We start from the raw sequence: 19,376 nt of genomic DNA, 5'->3' as shown, positions 1-19,376 counted from the left end.
TATATTAATTGTTGACCTTAAGGCCTGGGCTGTTGGTGTTCTGTTCAGGAAGTTGTGTCTTGTGCCAATATGTTCCAGGCTCTTCCCCACTTTTTCCTCTAACTGATTCAATGTCTCTGGTTTTATGTTGAGGTCTTTAATCCACTTGGACTTGAGTTTTGTGCATGGTGACAAATGGGGGGTCTAGTTGCATTTTTCTACATGTAGACATCCAGTTAGACCAGCACCATTTGTTGAAGATGCTATCGGTTTTCCATTGAATAGATTTGGCTTCTTTGTAAAAAATCAAGTGACCAAATGTGTGTGGATTCATCTCTGGGTCTTCAATTCGATTCCATTGATCCACCAGCCTATTGCTGTATCAGTACCACACTGTTTTAATTACTTTTGCTCTATAGTACAGCTTGAGATTGGGTATGGAGATTCCTCCACAGGATCTGTTTTTGCTATTCTGGGCTTTTTGTTTCTCCATATGAAGTTGAGAAGAGTAATTTTAAGGGCTAGTAAATTAGATAGTTGTTGCTGGACATTACTGAAGCATCAAAAAAAGAAAACTGTACAGAGAAAGTGAAAGACTTTCAATTTCAAGTGATATATAAATATCAGAATGTTTATTTGCCTAATGAAGGGTTCAATACAAATTTTAATAGCCTGGCAGATATGAGATAAAATTTGCTAGCTTCTCAGCCTTGAGAATGTGAAAAGAGGGATAGCCTACAGTGAAGAGCTCAAGGAGGTGTGCTTTCTAGTGCACCTGCCTTAGGTACAGCTGGGAAATATACCAACCAGCTATGATTCGTGAGAGATACCAATGGGGACCCTGTTTATTAAAGAAAATTGTTAGTGGGGGAAATGGATACCACTAAGAAGTCCACAGTTGTTTCTCTAGGTAGGCCAGCCTCATGATAGAAAATCGCAATTCACAACAAACTCCATGAAAGTAATAGGGACCCTGATACGATGCAGGCCAGCTGGCACCACTTAGCCATCAGAATTCAGGTGGGAGCAATTACCATAATGAGTAGCAAAGTCTGAGTGGCAGATTTTGACTCATAAAGAGTTATAGAGAAAAACAGAACAGAGTGTTCCAACGTACCAGCCGAAGAGAAGCCAATATGGCTATTGTTAATTCAATAAAGAAAAAAAACTAAAAATGGGTGAGGAGGGAGCTGAGTGCATCCTACCATGTAAAATGTCACCTCCTTATACATGTTTTCCAAATAGAAAGGAGGGTCATCACTAGAATCAACTGGATGAAAGACAAGCCAAGTTGTCATGAGCACAGACCAATAATTTTACTGCAAGTGTGTTTACTAATGGTGCTCCCAGAATATGTCTAAGAAATTTTGTCACCATTCACATAGCAGGGCACGGAGCTAAGCTGACATAGATATCCCAAACTCCAGTGCCATTGTGACATTCTTATTAATGTAGTCACATGCAATAACTTGGTAATACATGAATTTCTTTCCAAAAGATTTCTTTTTATGATATTTCCACTTTCACTTCAGTACCATAATGATTTTTTTCTTTCCCCATGGTTTCTGCATTTCCTCTTAGTTTGGGGCAAATCGCCTGACAAGAGAAGGATGGTCTTTTTAAACGTATATGGCTATATGACCTCCAAAGAAGGGTACCCATAAAGATGGGGCACCATTCTTCACAGGAACATAGTGCACACTATCAATGAATACTGCTTCATATGGTTTATTATATAATAAAATGCATTGCCCCTGGAACACAGAAGCAGATGGATTCTCCTTCCCAACGACAAGTCAGCAGATGCATTTGTGCTCCTCATTTTTTGAATTTCAGGCTTGACAGGCCTTGAGAGATTGGACATGATCCTCTCTCCAATAACATAGCCTGGAAATGTCTACAAACATGTTGTTTATCAAAAGTCGACATTGCTATCAGTAATGCAAGGCTAAAGGCCATAGACGATGCTAGACCATCTTCTGTGCATGAACTTCCACCCTTTAGAACAATTACCAGGATGCATGTCAACAGTTGTAAAGAAAACCTGTTCTGATACCCTGAGGGATGCTATGCTCCCATCAGCGTACAGGATAAGAGCTCAATTGGAATTTGATTTATAGCTTCTATTCCATCTCTTCAGGATCCGGAGCCCATTAGTCACACATGCAACCAAAAGAATCATTACTGAGGATATAATCGACCCTGATCAACAGGAGGAAATAGGGTTGCTGTTATGCCATAGGATGTAAAGGTTTGCCTCTGATATTTAGGTGATCCAGAGCAGAATGGTTGCTTCTCTCTTAAACAAACTGATTGATAAATGGAAGATTATAGCAGCTACAACATAATGGGTCAGAATGACTTGGGGCTCAAGTTGGTGTTAGTTCTTGAGGCAAACCACAACACAGAAGAGATTCTTTCTGTAGGCATAGGTAGTCTAAAGGAAGGAGATGATGAGTTTTCATATGGGTTCCATCAACACAGCCTGTCATCTGTTTTGACTTTCCAGATGACCTGGGTGGTCAGTGTGGGGCAGGAGATACTTTGACTGTTCTAAGCCTGCAGAAGCTAAGATTGGAGGATTGGGCAGTAAACGTGTTCATTCTTTTAAGTGTTATTACATATATGAGATAAACAAGAATCTTAAGTAATTACAAAAGGGGTTGAACATAAAAAACAAATAGGTTTGAATGGATGTTATCTGATTCATTGGTTACTGCCTTAAGATCCAAAATATTTTTTCATTCTCATGGTGGAACCTAAGAGTTTCAATCTTCACCAAAATACTGTGAGTGTATGTCACCCCATATCGGTGAGGAGTAGAAACAAGAGGATTCTTGTGTATAGCAGGCTACCAAGAAGAGACTTGATACCCTATGAGCATATACAGGGGGAGGAAGTCCCCCTCAGTCACAGTCATAGGGGAGGGAGTAAGGGGAAAATGGGAGGGAGGGAGGAATGGGAGGATACAAGGGATGGGATAACCATTGAGATGTAATATGAACAAATTAATAAAATAAAATAAAAAAAGAAAGTCCTGAACTCCTGGTTAGCTCCACATTAAATAAGAAACCCACCCTGAGTCTGGGATAGAAACTGAATGAGATCCTTCGTGTCAGGGGCTGAGTTAAAGCGTGGACTCTTCAGCAGATGAGGACCTCTCTCTTGCTCTTGTGTCCTTGCTGGGGTAGGTAGTCTGGCGTTTCTTACACGTTGGAGGCCATGGAGGCCATGGGGTCCACACCCTGCTGCTGTAGCTATATTCATTGTTATAGTAGGAAATGAGCTTTACAAATTGTCATTGAGAGCAATTCCAGTCACAGCATCGAAGGTGGAAGAGTGGGAGACACTGTTAAAGTCACAGGAGAAAATCTGGTTGTCAGTGTAGCCCAGGATTCTCTTTAATGGTCCCCAGGATGCCTGATTAACCACCTTCTTGATGGCATCATATTTAGTAGCTTTCTCCAGTTGGCATGTGATAACCATGACAAACATACTGGGGATAGGAACACAGGAATGCCATGCCAGTGAGCTTCTGTTCAGCTCTGGGATGGCCTTGCCCACAGCCATGGCAGCACCAGTGGATGCAGGTATGATGCTCTGGGCAGGCCCACAGCCATCATGCCACAGCTTTCCAGAGGGACCATCCACAAGCTTTTTGGGTAGAAGTGATGACATGGGCTATGGTTATGAGTCCTTCCGTGATGTCAGAGTTGTCATGGATGACATTGACCAGGGGGGTTAAGCAGTTGGTGGTACAGGAAGCATTACTAACAATCCTAAGTAGTTCACATCCATCACAGACATAGGGGTATTGGCAGAGGGGGCAGAGATGATCACCCCTTTGGCCCTACTCTTTAAGTGGGCCCCAGCCTTCTCCATGGTGGTGAGGACACCACGAGCCTCCATGACAAACTCCACAACGGCATCACCCCATTTGCTGTTAGCAGGATCTCACTCCTGGAAGATGGCGATGTCCTTTGAGTGGATGACAAGTATCCTATTCTCAGCCTTGACTGTGCCATTGAACTCACTATCGCTAGAGTCAGAGTGGAACATGTAGACCATGTGGTTGAGGTTAATGAAAGAATCATTGATGGAAAGAACCTCCACTTTGCCAGATGAGTAGGAAACCCTGATAATCAGGTGCCCAACACAGCCAAATTCATGCACTCTGACTTTCACCATTGTGACCTTCCTCATTCTGTCTAAGGGAAGAGGCTAGCACTGCAAGAAAAGATGCAGCTGTCTCTGGGACAGGGAGGAGCAGAGAGCTGATTATGACATTTTAAAAACAAAACTGGTTTTTCTCTCCCCTGCCTTTTGCTACCCCGAACTTGTCAACTTGTTCCAGTGTTCCCACAAACTTTTCTCTTTTTTCCTTCCTTTCCTTTAAAAAAAAATTTTTTTTTATTGATTCTTTGTGAATTGAACATCACACACCCCCATCTCACTGATTTCCTCATTCCTCCATATCTACCCTCTGCTCTAGAAGCCTCCACACTAAAAGAAGATAAAAGATAGAAATAAAAGAAAAAACATCTTGCCATGGAAGCTGTGGTGTGTCATGGTGTGCCACACAGTATAACTTTAGCACAAATAACTTTGCTTGCAATGTTCATTGAAATGAGTCATTGGTTTGGTTCAAGGCCTCTGGCTTCTGCTTCACCATCAATACTGGATCCTCACTGGGACACATGTTGGTTGCCCTGTGTCATGGAGACCCTGTAGCTTTGGATATGTAGGGCCAGCCCCTTTAAATGCTCAAGCAGTTCATAGATAGGATAGATGTTGAGGTGGGCAAATTCAAGGCTGGATCTGGGCCTGGGAGGTAGCTGAGTAGGTCAGCCTGCCAGGTCTCCCGCATGCAACTATGGCCAGAGGCAGGACTGGCTCTCCCCCCTTCATACCACCAGGGCCAGATCTCCCATGTTACTCAGGTTGGGGATATGCTTGCTCCTTTCTTGTCACATGTGATCTACTCTTTTGTGGTCACAACATCTCTTCTTCTTTGCTCTCTCAGCCTTTCATCCAATCATAGTCTAGACCAACTACAATGATGTATTTATATGCATGGGATTTTTGTCTCTGAGTCAGAGCTAAATTAAAATTTCATAATATCATTGTTAGGGTGAAATCAAAATGGAAAGTGTAAAAGCCTTGACATATTCCTAGCCATATCTTTTTAGTTTTTATAATAAAAGGAATTAACGAAAATATGTCAAAATAGAATTAGCAAATAAATGTTAAAATAGATTTAAAGTCAAATTTTACATATTTATTAAAATATTGAGTATTGGTGATTGTATAAAAAATGACATTTGTAATACAAAAGTCTTTTGTTCTTTTACCTCATTAGCAAAGTTCAAAGCTTCATGGGTCAGCTTAAAATGGCCACTCTGAGTTACCATTAGTGATACTAAAAAAGATATTTTATAGTACCCACCAGAAAGATAAATTGATGTAGCCTTTCTATAACTCTAAAATAAGCTTAATGTCTATGTATTGAAAACCCCCTGCTAGAATATATTTTAATGAAAAATGGAATTAGGTGTTTAGAGAAGTGTTGGAAATAAGTTCTCTTCATTTGAGTATTGTTATTCAGTTTTGAAGCTCTGTATATGATACTCTGTTTACAGTCTCCATTGTAATTCAGTTTCATCCTGTTTCAGTGTATGCAGTGTAGTGTACATTTTCATAGTGTTAGGCCTTTATTAAATAGTTTTTTTATATAGCTTAAAGACTTCTCATATGTTAACATATTAATTTTTGTTATCATAATGAGAACAAATATAAATGGAATATCATTAATATAAAAAGATTTAAACTTTTTAAAAACATTTTTTAATTTATCAATTCATTCATATTACATTTCAATTGTTATCCCATCCCTTTTATCCTCCCATTCCTCCCTCTGTCCCACTTTCACCCTATTCCCCTCCCCTATGACTGTGACTGAGGGGGACCTCCTCCTCCTGTATATGATCATAGGGCATCAAGTCTCTTCTTGGTAGCCTGCTGTTCTTGCCCTGAGTGCCACTGGGCCTCTCCATCCAGGGGATGTGGTCAAATATGGGTCACCAGAGTTCATGTTAAAGTCAGTCCCCACTCTCCACTCGTCTGTGGAGAATGTCCTGTCCCTTGGCTAGATCTTTTACTAAGATGCTATGGATTCATATTTTGGTTGCCAAAGATCTAGTCTTTATTTTTTCCTTTATATTCGTGTATGGAAGTTTCTTGATAACTGTTTTGAGATCACTAAAAATATCAATAAGCCATGTATTACCATTAAAAGTCCAATACCTTCTTATAATGTAGAAATAATGAAATGCATGGTTTCAGTTCTTAAGTACAGTTAGAATTTCTCTTATCATTACAGTTTTGGGTGGCTTCATTTATAAGTATTAAATTCTATCTCCTGCCATTATATATATTATTCATTTAAATGTGTTTTTTCTTATGTATCTTATGAAAACATTTAATGACAACTTATATAAATAAATAATTTTAAATAATCAAAAATTAATTATATTCATAAAAAGGAATTGTGGTGTTATTTATCTTCAGGACAATGTCTCAAGTCTAAGGCTGTTCTCGATGCTATGAAAAGGCAGCACTGATAAGGGATTGGGAAGCTTTCCTCAACTCTTCTTTCTTGACAATGTCTATGAAGCAAACTCATGTAAATTGTGGCTCACATTAAATGAACACTGAGAGAAGTCATATTTAATGATTTAACACTGCATTTTCAAGTGGCTTCCATCATAAGCATCAGTTCTGAAAAGTTCTTAATTTTATGTTTTTCCAAGACGCTTTAGAAGTAAATTAGATTGTAGGACAATTGATTGGCAATTGGACATTGTTTGTTACTGAATGTAGCAAGGCTGTTGTATATACTTCACGAATTATGGTTCATAACAGCAACTCATCAGAATTCACTGAGGAATTAAGAGAAAATTATAATTGGGTAGAGATTCTGGCTTAGTTAACAATACAGAACACAGAAGCTGGGTTATAAGCCGTTTCTCTAGCTCCTTCCTTTGGTTATCTTGGTCACATACATGGAAGATTGACACTACTGGGCTCTACTGGAAAGAAGGAGAACATAGATTATGGCTTTGCCACCTGGATCATAATCTACATTTTGTTAGATCCTCATATATCTTCCCAAGACATTAAAATGAACAACATTGGCTTATCCAGACTAAGAAACACCCAGGCTTGTAAACTTGATGGTGGAAAAGTTTAAAACTAGGCCATTGGAAAATAGGAAGATATTAATAGAATGGACAAGGCTGATATAAGTGGAGGCCCTAATATAAATCACAACACTTATCAACATTGCAATGATAAAACTCCTGTAAGCAATAAATTTTATCTTTGTTGTATTTGGAAGCAGCAGTAGCAATAAAACCAAACGTGAAACAACAGCGAGCCAAGAGAAACAGAACTTGAGTCTTCCACAATAAGTTTCAGTACAGTCTATTCATGTTTACATACTGTTAAAAGAAACATTTATCACGTATCCTCAAATTATGACTAGGTCAATTTTCTATTGAAAACTAATAAGAAGTGGGAAGAGTGGGATGGAATCAATTTTTAAGACCATTTATACAGAAGTAAACTTTGCTATTCCAGGATCAAAGGCTGGAATTTCTCAGGAGAACAATTAGCACAATCAATTCAGACCCAATAAAAACATCATAAAGTCTGACAAATCCCAGCTGGAATTCCACTGGGAAGACAAGAGTAAAAAGCTGAAAATAAAATTGCTTGAAAGTTTTACTTGCACCATGGAAAAGCTTGAAAAGGCATGTAGCTGAAAGTAGAGGCAACTATTTCATAATCTTTTTGCATGTCCAGCCATGTTCTTGTATTCAATGTTCTTAATCACTGTTGTGGCACACTTATTTACACAGAGGTAATTTAAGTTGGATTTGATCTTTCTCCCATAAAGGAATCTCTGAGTTAGGTGGCATAAACTCTTATTATTTTAGGCTTCTAAAGGATTTGCTTACTGTTTGGCAGGGTTTGTATCTACCATTGCAGGAATTGAGAGAGACATAGCAAGTTAGTTTTACCAGAAAATTTAAAGAAATACAGAAAGGAGAAAAGGAATTCTTCTTTCTTTTAGAGATCCCTTCACATCTATGAAGAAGAAAAGAGAAACAGCATTGGTTTTGTGATGTTGTTATTACCACTGGCATATGGACATCTGCATTTAAATATTTAATAATTATCAGGAATAAAGCATTAAGAAGTAAGTACTGTAGAAACCATGTTTGGTAAGAAAAAAATCACGAAGTGTATTTCCAGTAGTATAATCATTATATCCTTTAATAAAGAATCCCATCATATACATACTTAAACACATATGTATGAATACATATATTCCTATGTAGCTACTTGGACTAGGAAAATACCTAGAGGAACAAAAGTTTACAGAGCCTGGAAAGGTTTAGCGTCTCTGATGCCCACCTTGATCTGCTGGAGGGCTTTGAAAAATATTCATTCGGTCTCTTTCACCTCACAGCAGTTGATTTTAGTATTAAGGGATACAGTTACATGCTTTAGAGTTTTAAAAACATACTCCGCGTGCTATTCAAATGCAGATAGGGAAGAATGAGTAGCTGTCAAGCTAATAATGATCTCAGTGGTGCTTTCAGCCGAAGCATATCTGTTCTTTGCCTAGTTGTTGGTTGTAAGCAAACAGACGAAGACACTGGCCAGTGACATTGCAGCTGAAGTTCCCTGTGCAAGGGTTTCCACTGCCTTTTCTGAACTGCTGACTGAAGAGTATTTCTTCATAGAGTCCTTGCAGCTTCTACCTCCTTGGGCTCTGGCTCTCTAAAACTTTTGGAGTTCTTATGTTTTCATAATGGAAAAGAAAGCAAAGGTAATAAAGTAAATTATCTTTCTCTTTTTGGATTAGTAGCTACAACGCAAAGACCAAGATGTGGCTTAATTACATAAAACTTTGGGAAAAAAAAAAAGAGCCTATGTTGCATTTTAAATGACACCTGAGTTGGGTAATTATGAAAGCCGCTTTTCTCAGTGCTTATGCCATCCTATTTCAGCCATTCTACTAATGTCACAGGTTAGATAATTCCTCAACAGTCTCCAACTTTTCAAGAGACAATGGACTTTTAATAAAGTCTGAAATTCCAATATGTTGTACAAAGTCTTCGAGGCCTTGCTGACTTTCTGATTTGCCATGCTCCAGCTGTAGCCCTCATCTCAGAATGTGTATATTATGTCATCATAACAAACAGTATTTTGTGGGCCTTTGGTCTTTCTGGTAGTCCTTGCTAAAACTTAATTACTAGACAAGTGACTTATTTATTTCAAGTCACTTCTCAAATATAGTATTCACTGTAGTGTCTTTTTCTAAAAATCTCTATCACTACCTCTCATAATTTCTCTCTACCCTGGCAATACTTTCAACAACTTGAAATCTTACATATTTGTTGACTCTTACCCTGACGGATACACACATATCACACACACACACACACACACACACACACACACACACACACACTCACTTCACAAATAAGAAATATACATTTGTTTTAGTTTTTATTAAATATTTTACATATGCATTTATATTATTACACATATATACAATAAACTACCTATAGCAAGAAGAACCATGAAACAATCAGGAATTATATATCTATATATATATATATATATATATATATATATATATATATATATATATATATATATATAATTTTTTTTCCTCATAATGTTTTGGCTATTTGTATTTGGCAGCCTTTAAGAAAACATTTTTCCTATCTTGGTAAGTCTAAAATTCTGAATGTAAATCAATATCTATCATATCTTATCATTATCAACTTAAAATATTTATCTAGGCCTAAAAATATTAACCCCTAAACAACTAAACTTAATTGCAAAACTAACCTATCTGGTCTTCAACACCATCAGAGACTTGAGAAGGAATAAAATTGATTACCGGAGAATAAAGAGATTGCATTCCCAAATGAGAAGATGATAGAGACAGTTTGCTGCCTGAACAATCACCTAAAATTCTCTATAATGGTGGGGAATCATCTATAGCCTTCTGGCCCAATATATCTGACAGACATATTTGTGAGGCAGGAACTATTAAGGATTTGCTTACCCCTGCCTTGGCAGAGTTTGACTGTCAACTATGCCTGCATGCAAGCTTGCCCATTTTTAGGCAGAATTCTGTTGTGGCAGAAATAAGGACATTTTGCCCAGTGGCTTGTTTGCCACATTTGAAGCCATCTCCATAAGGAGGTTCTTTGATATTCATTATCTTCTTTGAGATAGGCTGGGTGTTGCCTATCTTTGAGATAATAAAAACATCTCTCAAGGCCATATTCTATATGTCTCTGAAGTTTTTGAAGACCTCTAACTATTTTATATTATCTTTCTATATAATCATATCTATCTATTATACCTAGGATGTATGTTCTTGTGATAAAAACAGACTAGTAACAGATATGAGCAAGATTCAATGAACTGACAATTAACTTGTATAACTTACTTATCCTAAATAGCCTGCAATAGCACTTTCAAGTATTGGAAGTAAACTTTGTAGTGTAATTGAGTTATGTGGGTACAATACTACCTATTAGAGTAGAAATATAAATAAATAATGTGTGTGAAGAATAATCTTAAATTTGAGTTCTATACCAATGTATCTAAAATTAAACTTATTTTGCCACTATATACAAAATTCTATACCAGAGAATTAAAAATAACATTGTGAGTAACAATTAAGGCATTAAGTTATGGAGTAGAGTCATTAATCTACTTTTTTCCTATAATCCATATATATTTCTATATCCCCCTTTTTTCTTTTCAACTCCTATCTCCAAAACTAAGAATGAAAGATAAAAGAGAGACTTCCCTGAGTCCAACCTTGTTTTCTCTCTAAATAAAACCAATAATAACTTATAACCACCTCTAAATGAAAATAAATATCTATCACTCAAGAAAGCAACCCAAAACCTACCCAATGCCACTTAAGGGAAATGGAGAGCTGTTCTCTTAAGGTTTCTTCCAGCTGATTTCGGATGAATAATACCTTTTTAGAGGCCCAAATAAAATTGGGGAAAATGATTAAACAAGCTAAGAATAGCATTTTGTGGTCCAGTTTACACATATGTAATATAATTTTTTATTGACTTTACATCCTGGTCATAGTCCCATCCCTCCTCTCCTCCAGGTCCCATCCTACCTTACTCTCCCCTATTCCTCAGAAAAGAGGAGTCCCCATTCCTATCCATCCCACCTCATCAAGTCACATCAGGATTGAATATTACCTCTTCCCCTGTGGCCTGGTAAAGCAGTCTTGCCAGGTGGAAGTGATCAAAACACTGGCAACAGAATCCATGTCAAAGACAGCCTCAGCTCCCCTTACTGGAGGACCCACATGAACTCTGAGCTGCTTATTGGCTACATCTTTGTAGGGGTCCTAGGTCCAGTCCATGCATAGTCCTTGATTGGTCCTTAAGTCTCAGCACACCCCTCTGAGGCCTCCTTAGCTGGCTCTGTTGGTCTTCTTGTGGAGCTCCTGTCACCTCCAGGTCTTTTTCTCCCTCCACCCCCCTACTGGTCCACAAGTTTCCCCACTCATTGCCACATGTTTGGCTATGAGTCTCAGCATCTGCTTTGAAGCACTACTAGGTGAAGCCTGTCAGATGACAACTCTGCTAGGCTCCTGTCTGCAAGCAAAACAAAGTATCGTCAAGGACTGGCTCTTTCCTATGGTGTGGGTTTTGGGATGGGCCAGGTATTGGTTGAACATTTCCTCAATCTTTGCACTGTCTGCTCTATTTTCACTCCTGCACACCTTGTAGGTAAGGTAAATTTTGGGTTGAAGTTTTTGTGGGTAGCTTGGTGTTCCCCTTGGTCTACTAGGAGACTTGTCTAGTTAGTCTCTATGGCCCCTGCTACTACAAGTGTCTGCTAGAATCCCTGTCATATATTCCCAGAAGCCTACCCTGACTTAGTTCTCCATCTTGGCACAGAGATGCCCCCACCCACATTTTCTCTTTTCTCTATAGGCCTTCTGTCCTCCCACCCCTGCTCTCCCCAGGTCTGAATCCACTCCCATATTTCTCTGAGCTTTCGTCTCCTACCTTTTTCCCTCTTTAACCACTACCTCTGTCTATCCTACATCCCCTCTGAGTGAGATTTAAACATTGTCCCTTGAATCTTCCTTATTACTTATCTTATTTGAGTCTGTGCATTGTAATAATTGGGGCTAACATCTGTGCTCTCTTAGTGTCTGTAGGATATATAACCAGGCCCTTCTTGCTTATTGCGTACTTGGTGAGAAGCCAGGTATAATTCTGATAGGTTTGCCTTTATATGTGACTTGACTCTTTTCATTTGTAGCTTTTAATATTCTTTCTTTGTTCTGTTCATTTAGTGTTTTGATTATTATGTGGTGGGAAGATTTTCTTCTCAGGTCCAATCTATTTAGTATTCTTTAAGCTTCTTATATGTTTATAGGACCTTTTTCTTTAGGTTGGGGAAGTTTTATAAGATTTTGTTTAAAATGTTTTCTGGGCTATGGAGCTAGGAGTCTTCTCCTTCTTATATTCCTATTATTCTTAGGTTTTGTCATTTCATAGTGTCTCAGTTTTTTTACATGTTTTGTGTTAGGAACTTTTTAGATTTAACATTTTCTTTAACTGATGTATCACTATCTTCAATCGTGTCTTCTGCATCTGAGACTCTTTCTCCCATCTCTTGTATTTTGTTGGTGATCTTTCCCCTGTAGTTCCTGTACTATTCCGTAGGTTTTCCATCTCCAGGATTACCTCAGATTGTGTTTTCTTTTTTGCTTCTATTTCCATTTTTAGGTCTTGAACAGTTTTATCAATTTTTTTTTATTTGCTTGACTTGTATTTTCCTATATTTCTTTGGGGGATTTCTTTTCTTCATTTAAGGCCTCTCATTTTCATAATCTCTGCTTTAAGATAATTTTCCTGTGCTTCAGATATGATAGTATCTCTAAGGCTTGCTGTGGTAGGACAGCTGGTTTCTGGTGCTGTCATATGGCCCTGGGTTTTCTTGTTTTTATTCTTATGCTGACCTCAGGCCATCTGGTTGTCTCTAGTGTTAGCAGGTCTGGTGGTCCCTGATGATCAGGAAGTTCAGGAGTAGGCTGAGAGTAGCTCTAAGATGAATGCTGCTCAGGCTCCCCACAGGCGTCCTTGGATGATAGATGAACAGACAATGTGGGTTGGAGTCCAAATACAGCTCAACTCTGCTGGTCTTGTTTCAGGAGGGTCAGACTGATCAGGAGTCAATGGCAGAGATGTCTCTAAGCTGAATGTTGCTCAGGCCACCCCAACAGGCTTCCTTGGGATGGCAGATAATGAGGTTGGGTCCTGCATATGCATATAGCTTGCCTCTGTTGGCTGTGTCTCAGGTTGGTTGGGCAGATCAGGTAGATTAGAAGCAGGTCTTAGTGGTATGGATTTGGTTTCAGCCATGCAGCTGCTTGCTAGCCCAGCAGGCGCTGGATTCCTGGTACTCAGATTTGACTGGCCTCTACTGCCTTGGATCCAGGACCCTGTATGTTCCTACTGTCCAGTCGGTCTCCACAGAGGGACCAGTAGAACTGTGCATTGTGGGTAGGATGCTGACCCTGGTATCTAGGCACTGCTCTCTGGGAAGTGAGAGGAATCCAAAGTCTGGTTGCTGGAGCTGAGCACCCCTGGAACTGAGAACCAGTGCTCTTATAGGCAGAAAGTGCCTGGTGCAACAAGTCCAATATCTTTCACAACTCCTGCACCCAGAAGATGGCTGCTGGGTGGAGGGGGTGGCCATGGAACTGTGTGTGCCCAGCTCCCAGGATGTCCCTTCTCATGCAGGAATCACTGAAGTCTGTTTTGGAGTCAACAGCCAGGTGACTCACTTTAACCTCAGTCTCTGATCTTCTGCCGCTCAGATATGGCAAGCTCAGGCTGCCATCAGCTTGGAAGTTGCAATATAAATGTCGACTTATGGACTTTTGTTTCATCAAGAAATTTCATGCACTTACAATTTATAGCACGTTGTGAATAGATTGCCAAGCAATTTATCACTAGAAGATAACCATATATGAACTGTTAGTAATATTTGGGAGCGTTTGTTATCAATGTTACTTGAATCTTTTATTTTACAGCCAAAGGACTTGAGAGTGAGATAAACGAAATTGTACAGACAGTAAACTGAATATCTGTATTCCATTTTCATTGCCAGGTGAGCTTTTATCTAATTATCAATAATGTTTGCTGCCCTATTATCTAGATCTGTGCTATTTTGTGGGTAAATATTAGTACCTCATTTTCATCATCAGGTTGTATCTCAAGTACAAATACAGAGCAAGGTACTTAAATAGGAAAAAAAATCATGTTACACATTGAGAAACTTTACGTTGTCTACCTGTATCAAGTCAGAGATGATTAGCGAGTTAGCTCAGTCGGTAAAAAGCTTGTACATGCACAAGCACCTTAGTTCAGATTCCCAACATCCAAAATAAAAACAAAACAAACAAAACAAAAACCTTGAGAATGGCTGGTTTTGTGTTTGTATCTTGACACAAGATAGTGATGAGAGAGGAAGGAACCTCAATTGAGGAAATGCCTCCATGAGATGCAGCTCAAAGGCATTCTCTCAATTAGTGATCAATGTGGAAGGGCCCAGCCTGTTGTGGGTGGGGCTATGCTTGGGTTGGTGGTCTTGGGTTCTAAAAAGCAACCCGTTTGAACAACTCACGTGGAGCAAGCCAGTGAGCCGCACCTTTCATGGCCTCTGCATCAACTCCTACTTCCAGGTTCCTGCTCTGCTTGAGCTCCTGTCCTGACTTCTTTTAGTGATGAACAGTGATGTGGAAGTCTAAGCCAAATAAACACTTTCCTTCCCAATTTGTTTTTTGGACACGGTGTTTCATTGCAGCAATAGAAACCCTAACTAAGACACAGTGCGTGGTGCATAAGTAAAACCCTAGATTACGAAATGCCAGTCTAGCTAGTCAACCAGTAAGCACCCGGTTCAGTGAGAGATCCAGTCTCAAACTCTAGGCTGAGAGCCATAGAAGAGACATCCAAATTCAACAGCTGACCTTTGCATACCCATGTGTATGCACACATACATACATATGTGTACACACACAAACAAAACAAAACACTGAATTCATGAATAATTTGAGACAAATGTTCAATGTAAAAAATCTGTTACCGTAAATAATACACATTAATGCAAAGACACTACAAAACAAATTAAAATATGAAGATCTTATTGTAAAGTAAATAAATGAAGGAGAACTGAAATTCTGATAAAAACCTTCCAGTAAATAAAAAATGCCCCCCAAAATATGCACTGATGTCTATGCTAACCTTGAAACACAAACTTTCTTGAATTACCTGAGCAAAAGCCAATTTAACCAATTAATATTTGATTAGTTATGCTGAAGTGAAATAGAACAATGAATCAGAATTAAACTCTCTGAACCAGACAGTAGCATATGCAAAGCTCTGACTAACTGCCTACCACAAACTACAATAATAAATTTCACATACTGTAGATATAATTTTTACTTATACAGTTTTTTCCTTTTAGGAGGAACAAATTCCTTTAATGCTTTAAATACCTGCTCAATTAACTATAATTCAGAGGAATAAAACATGTTTGTCTTTCTAATGAACCCAGAAAGGTGATGACATGCTAGAGTAAAGAGAACAAACAGCTCTTTTGAAACTCACAATAGTGAATGGGTCTGGACAATTCCTGATCAAACAGGAGAAGAAGGTAAATCATAGGGAGCTGGGACCAGTACTGTCAGGAAGACTCTCAACCTGACCTTTGGTGTTCTAAGACTCTGCAATTTGTTAGTCAAGCATGTTCCACTATTGACATCACTGAAATCCCCAGTACCTACATTAATAAGGAAGCGCTTTAGGAATCGCTTTATTATGTATCCTCACCAGTTGATTCATTGTGTCATTTCTACAAACATTGCTTTCACATGTCATAACTTACTTTTAAGTTACATCTCTTTCATCTTTTCTGATCCAAGCATGTTCTGTTGCTAACCCCATACACTCCAATTCAAGTTCACACATGTTCAACACAAGTACATATAGAACATAGCCAAAGTTGAGACAATGAAGTTATTTTACTTACATTATGAATTAGTGAAATGTAAAGGATAACCATCCAGAGCAAAATTAATATAACATTTTTCATTGAAATATGAATGAGCAGAAATGGAATGGTCAGAAAAAGTGGTCTCTGCTCAGTTCTCTTCAACTAATAACTATGTATAACACACTCCACAGGATTAATTTTTTTCTTTCTTTTAGAGTTTTCTCACACAATTCTTACCTAAGTAGAATTTTACATGACAGAAAATAAGAAATAATAAACAAGTGGGAGTGAAAAGGAGTAAAACTTGAACAGAGAAAATTAAATAACAATAGAATACTCTAAATAAAATGGGGATGAGAACCATGTGACAGAGAGACACTATCAGGTGACCATGCATTCCGTCAAATATTTTATTCTCTCATATATGCAAAATAAAGCACCATTGTTATAGTAGATTTACTCTACTAATAAAACTCCCCATTTTTTGTGATTCTTATTTCTTTAGCCTTCATTTATAGCCTTATTATCTGCTGTCTTCTGACAGATTATGTACACATACACGCCTCCAAAAATTTTTTTTTAAAGCAATATAATTTGTAATAATAAAGCAAAACTCAAGTATATTTGTTTCAATTATTTTCGAAAATAAACCTTCACATAATAAAATGAAAGTTCTAAGTGCTTTCTATGTTTAGCATAACCTAAAATTCCTTTAGGTTGATGATCTGTTGAAGCTATTTCAATCTTTGCATAGATTCACATCCTATTGCAGAGAAGTTTCTTTCCAGATTGAAACATCCCATTTGTAGCTAAACTGCTTAAGACAGGAACTAAACAAATCAAAATAGCTCCAGGAAGTCCCTGAAATTGATCAGATTCACTAGGCTCCTCACTCCTCAAAATTATATAAACAATAAGAACTGGTGAGAGTCACTCTGACACAAGCCAAGCTCCAAAGAAGATTCTCAGACAAACCCAAGCACAAAGATGAAGCAGAGGCCAGCCAAGCTGCCCAAAAGAGGTTCAGAGAAACTGAGCGGCCCAAGAAGAACATTCTCTAATGTGTGGAGCAGGCTGAAGGCTGTGCATTGTGCCCCAAGTTTTCACATTATGGCCTTTCACATATGTAGAAGTGGGCTTTAGTGTTACCATATAAATGTCCATCACTCATAATCCTGTAACCCCAATAAAATCAGTGGCATAGCAAGTCAGACTTTGGTCGTTTCTGTACTCTGGGCTGTTGGTAGTTCTCTATTCAGGGTGAGTAGAAGTGTGTGTGTGAAGATGTGTGTGCATGTCTGTGTATGTGTGTATATATATGTGTTGCATCTCTCCAGGAAAAATCTGGCTCACAGCAGATCCATGAAAACTTACTGGCCATGTTCTTATGCAGGATCTAATTGCTTTATAAAAAGATGGGGACTTGGTAATTAATGAGTTTAATTTGTTGGTCCTTTCTAGTTTCAGGAAAAAAGTTCAGCTTTCATTTTCTTGAATCTTTTCCAGATTATTCTACATTTCTGACCAGCATAGGATAAACATAACTATTTAACTCCTTGGGAAGACATTGTTGAGAGGCCAACAAATAAGAAAACATATTTCTAGAGACTCACTTGAAACCTGAAGCTTTGGAAAAGCAAGCAAGTACTATTGTTATAATTCAGAAAGTTTCTTCTTTTTACAAAAATTCATTTATTGATCATAAAAGTTCAAAGGAAGATTGTAGCTTTGGAAGACTGCTCTAAATGTAACATAAGGACCACATTTAAGATATTTAGATGTTACAAAAAGCATAGCACTTTATGTGTTAGAAAATCTGAATCAAGCATTTGAATATTGTTTACTCACATTCAGAACTTGTCAAAGATATTTTGCTGTCCCCACTGAGACAGTGGTAGGAAGAAAGTAGCAGTGAGTAAGGAATTATTTGAACCATGTTTTAAACAGAAGAGATCTCTGCTATAGTGTCCAATACTGTAATCTCTCCTTAGTTCAAAATTACGGGTGTCTTTTTGGATTTCTTCGAAGCCATTTTTAACATGTAACATGGAAACTAAGACTGATTGTAGGAAATACCTGGGAAAGACCTAAGACATATAGAATAAAAGGATGAATGTCAGAGAATCATGACAAATGAACTTAAAAAGCATCAGTGTTCTACCCGAGGAACAGTCATAGGAAGGCGTTTTGATTAGTACCATGGACCTCATTATATAGCCTTGCCTTAGTTCTATTGATGTGAATAGACACTATGACTAAGATAACCTTAAAGAAAGAAAGCATTTAAGTAGGGGTTTACATGCAGTTTCAGAGGCTTAGTCCATTATCATGACAGGGAGTATGGTGGCATGCGTGGCACCGGAGCATTAGCTTAGAACTAAATCCTGATCTAGAGAGAGAGAGAGACACATTGGGAGGGGGGGAGCGGGGAGAGAGAGAGACAGAGAGAGAGAGAGAGAGAGAGAGAGAGAGAGAGAGAGAGAGAGAGAGAGAGAGAGAGAGAGAGAGAGAGAGAGAGAGAGAGAGACTGGTCTGGTATAGGCTTTTGAGATCTCAAAACTGACCTCCAGTGATACACTTCTTCCAAAAAGGCTACATCTACTCAAATAGTGCCACTCTCTGGTAACTAAGCATTTAAGTATATGAACCTATGGGTTTCAAGTCAAGCCACCACTGTAGCAGATGTAAACATGTTTTTGTTTTGATCCCAAGTATGGGATGGGGAACAGACTTGTGAGAGAACAGGTGATGTTTATTCCCCACCTCTTGGTGGGGTTTGGTTTTTGCCAGCTGAAACATATCCTAGTACAGACTCTGAGAGGACACACATACACACACACACACACACACACACACACACACACACACACACATTCATATATATATGCTGCAAATAAGAGGCTAGGGCTTTTTGGGTCTTGGTATTGTGTGGCTGTTCATCACTCCACCTTGAGACGCTCCTAGAGAGAGCTGCCCCAGCAAAGGCTTCGAGGTGCCAGGTTCCAGCTGCTGTTCCAGTTTCCAACAACAACTTTGGTGGAATTGCTGCTCTGCTGAAATCCTGCTGAGTATGCCAGGGGAAATCACTCCCAGGAACTGAATTCAAAAAGGTCTTCTTCTCCTGTTCCCATAAACCTCCTTTATTTCCTATCTGTGGTAGGTGGGTTGGAAGGGAGGTATGAGCATTTAAAGAAGCCCAAAAATTAGGTTTGGAAAAGGTGAAGCCAACACACCACAAGGCCCATGGCTGGGGAGAT

At 38.6% G+C, this 19,376-nt stretch overlaps 1 pseudogene; it reads right to left on the bottom strand.

Moving 5' to 3' along the window:
• Positions 1–3,106: 3,106 nt before the first annotated feature.
• LOC127194138 (glyceraldehyde-3-phosphate dehydrogenase-like) lies at positions 3,107–4,167 on the bottom strand (annotated as a pseudogene).
• Positions 4,168–19,376: the final 15,209 nt, after the last annotated feature.

The sequence above is a fragment of the Acomys russatus genome, chromosome 10 (genome assembly GCF_903995435.1).
Source record: "Acomys russatus chromosome 10, mAcoRus1.1, whole genome shotgun sequence".
NCBI classification, from domain to species: domain Eukaryota; kingdom Metazoa; phylum Chordata; class Mammalia; order Rodentia; family Muridae; genus Acomys; species Acomys russatus.
Note: the sequence above shows the minus strand (reverse complement) of the source record. Positions and strands in the feature narration are given on the sequence as shown.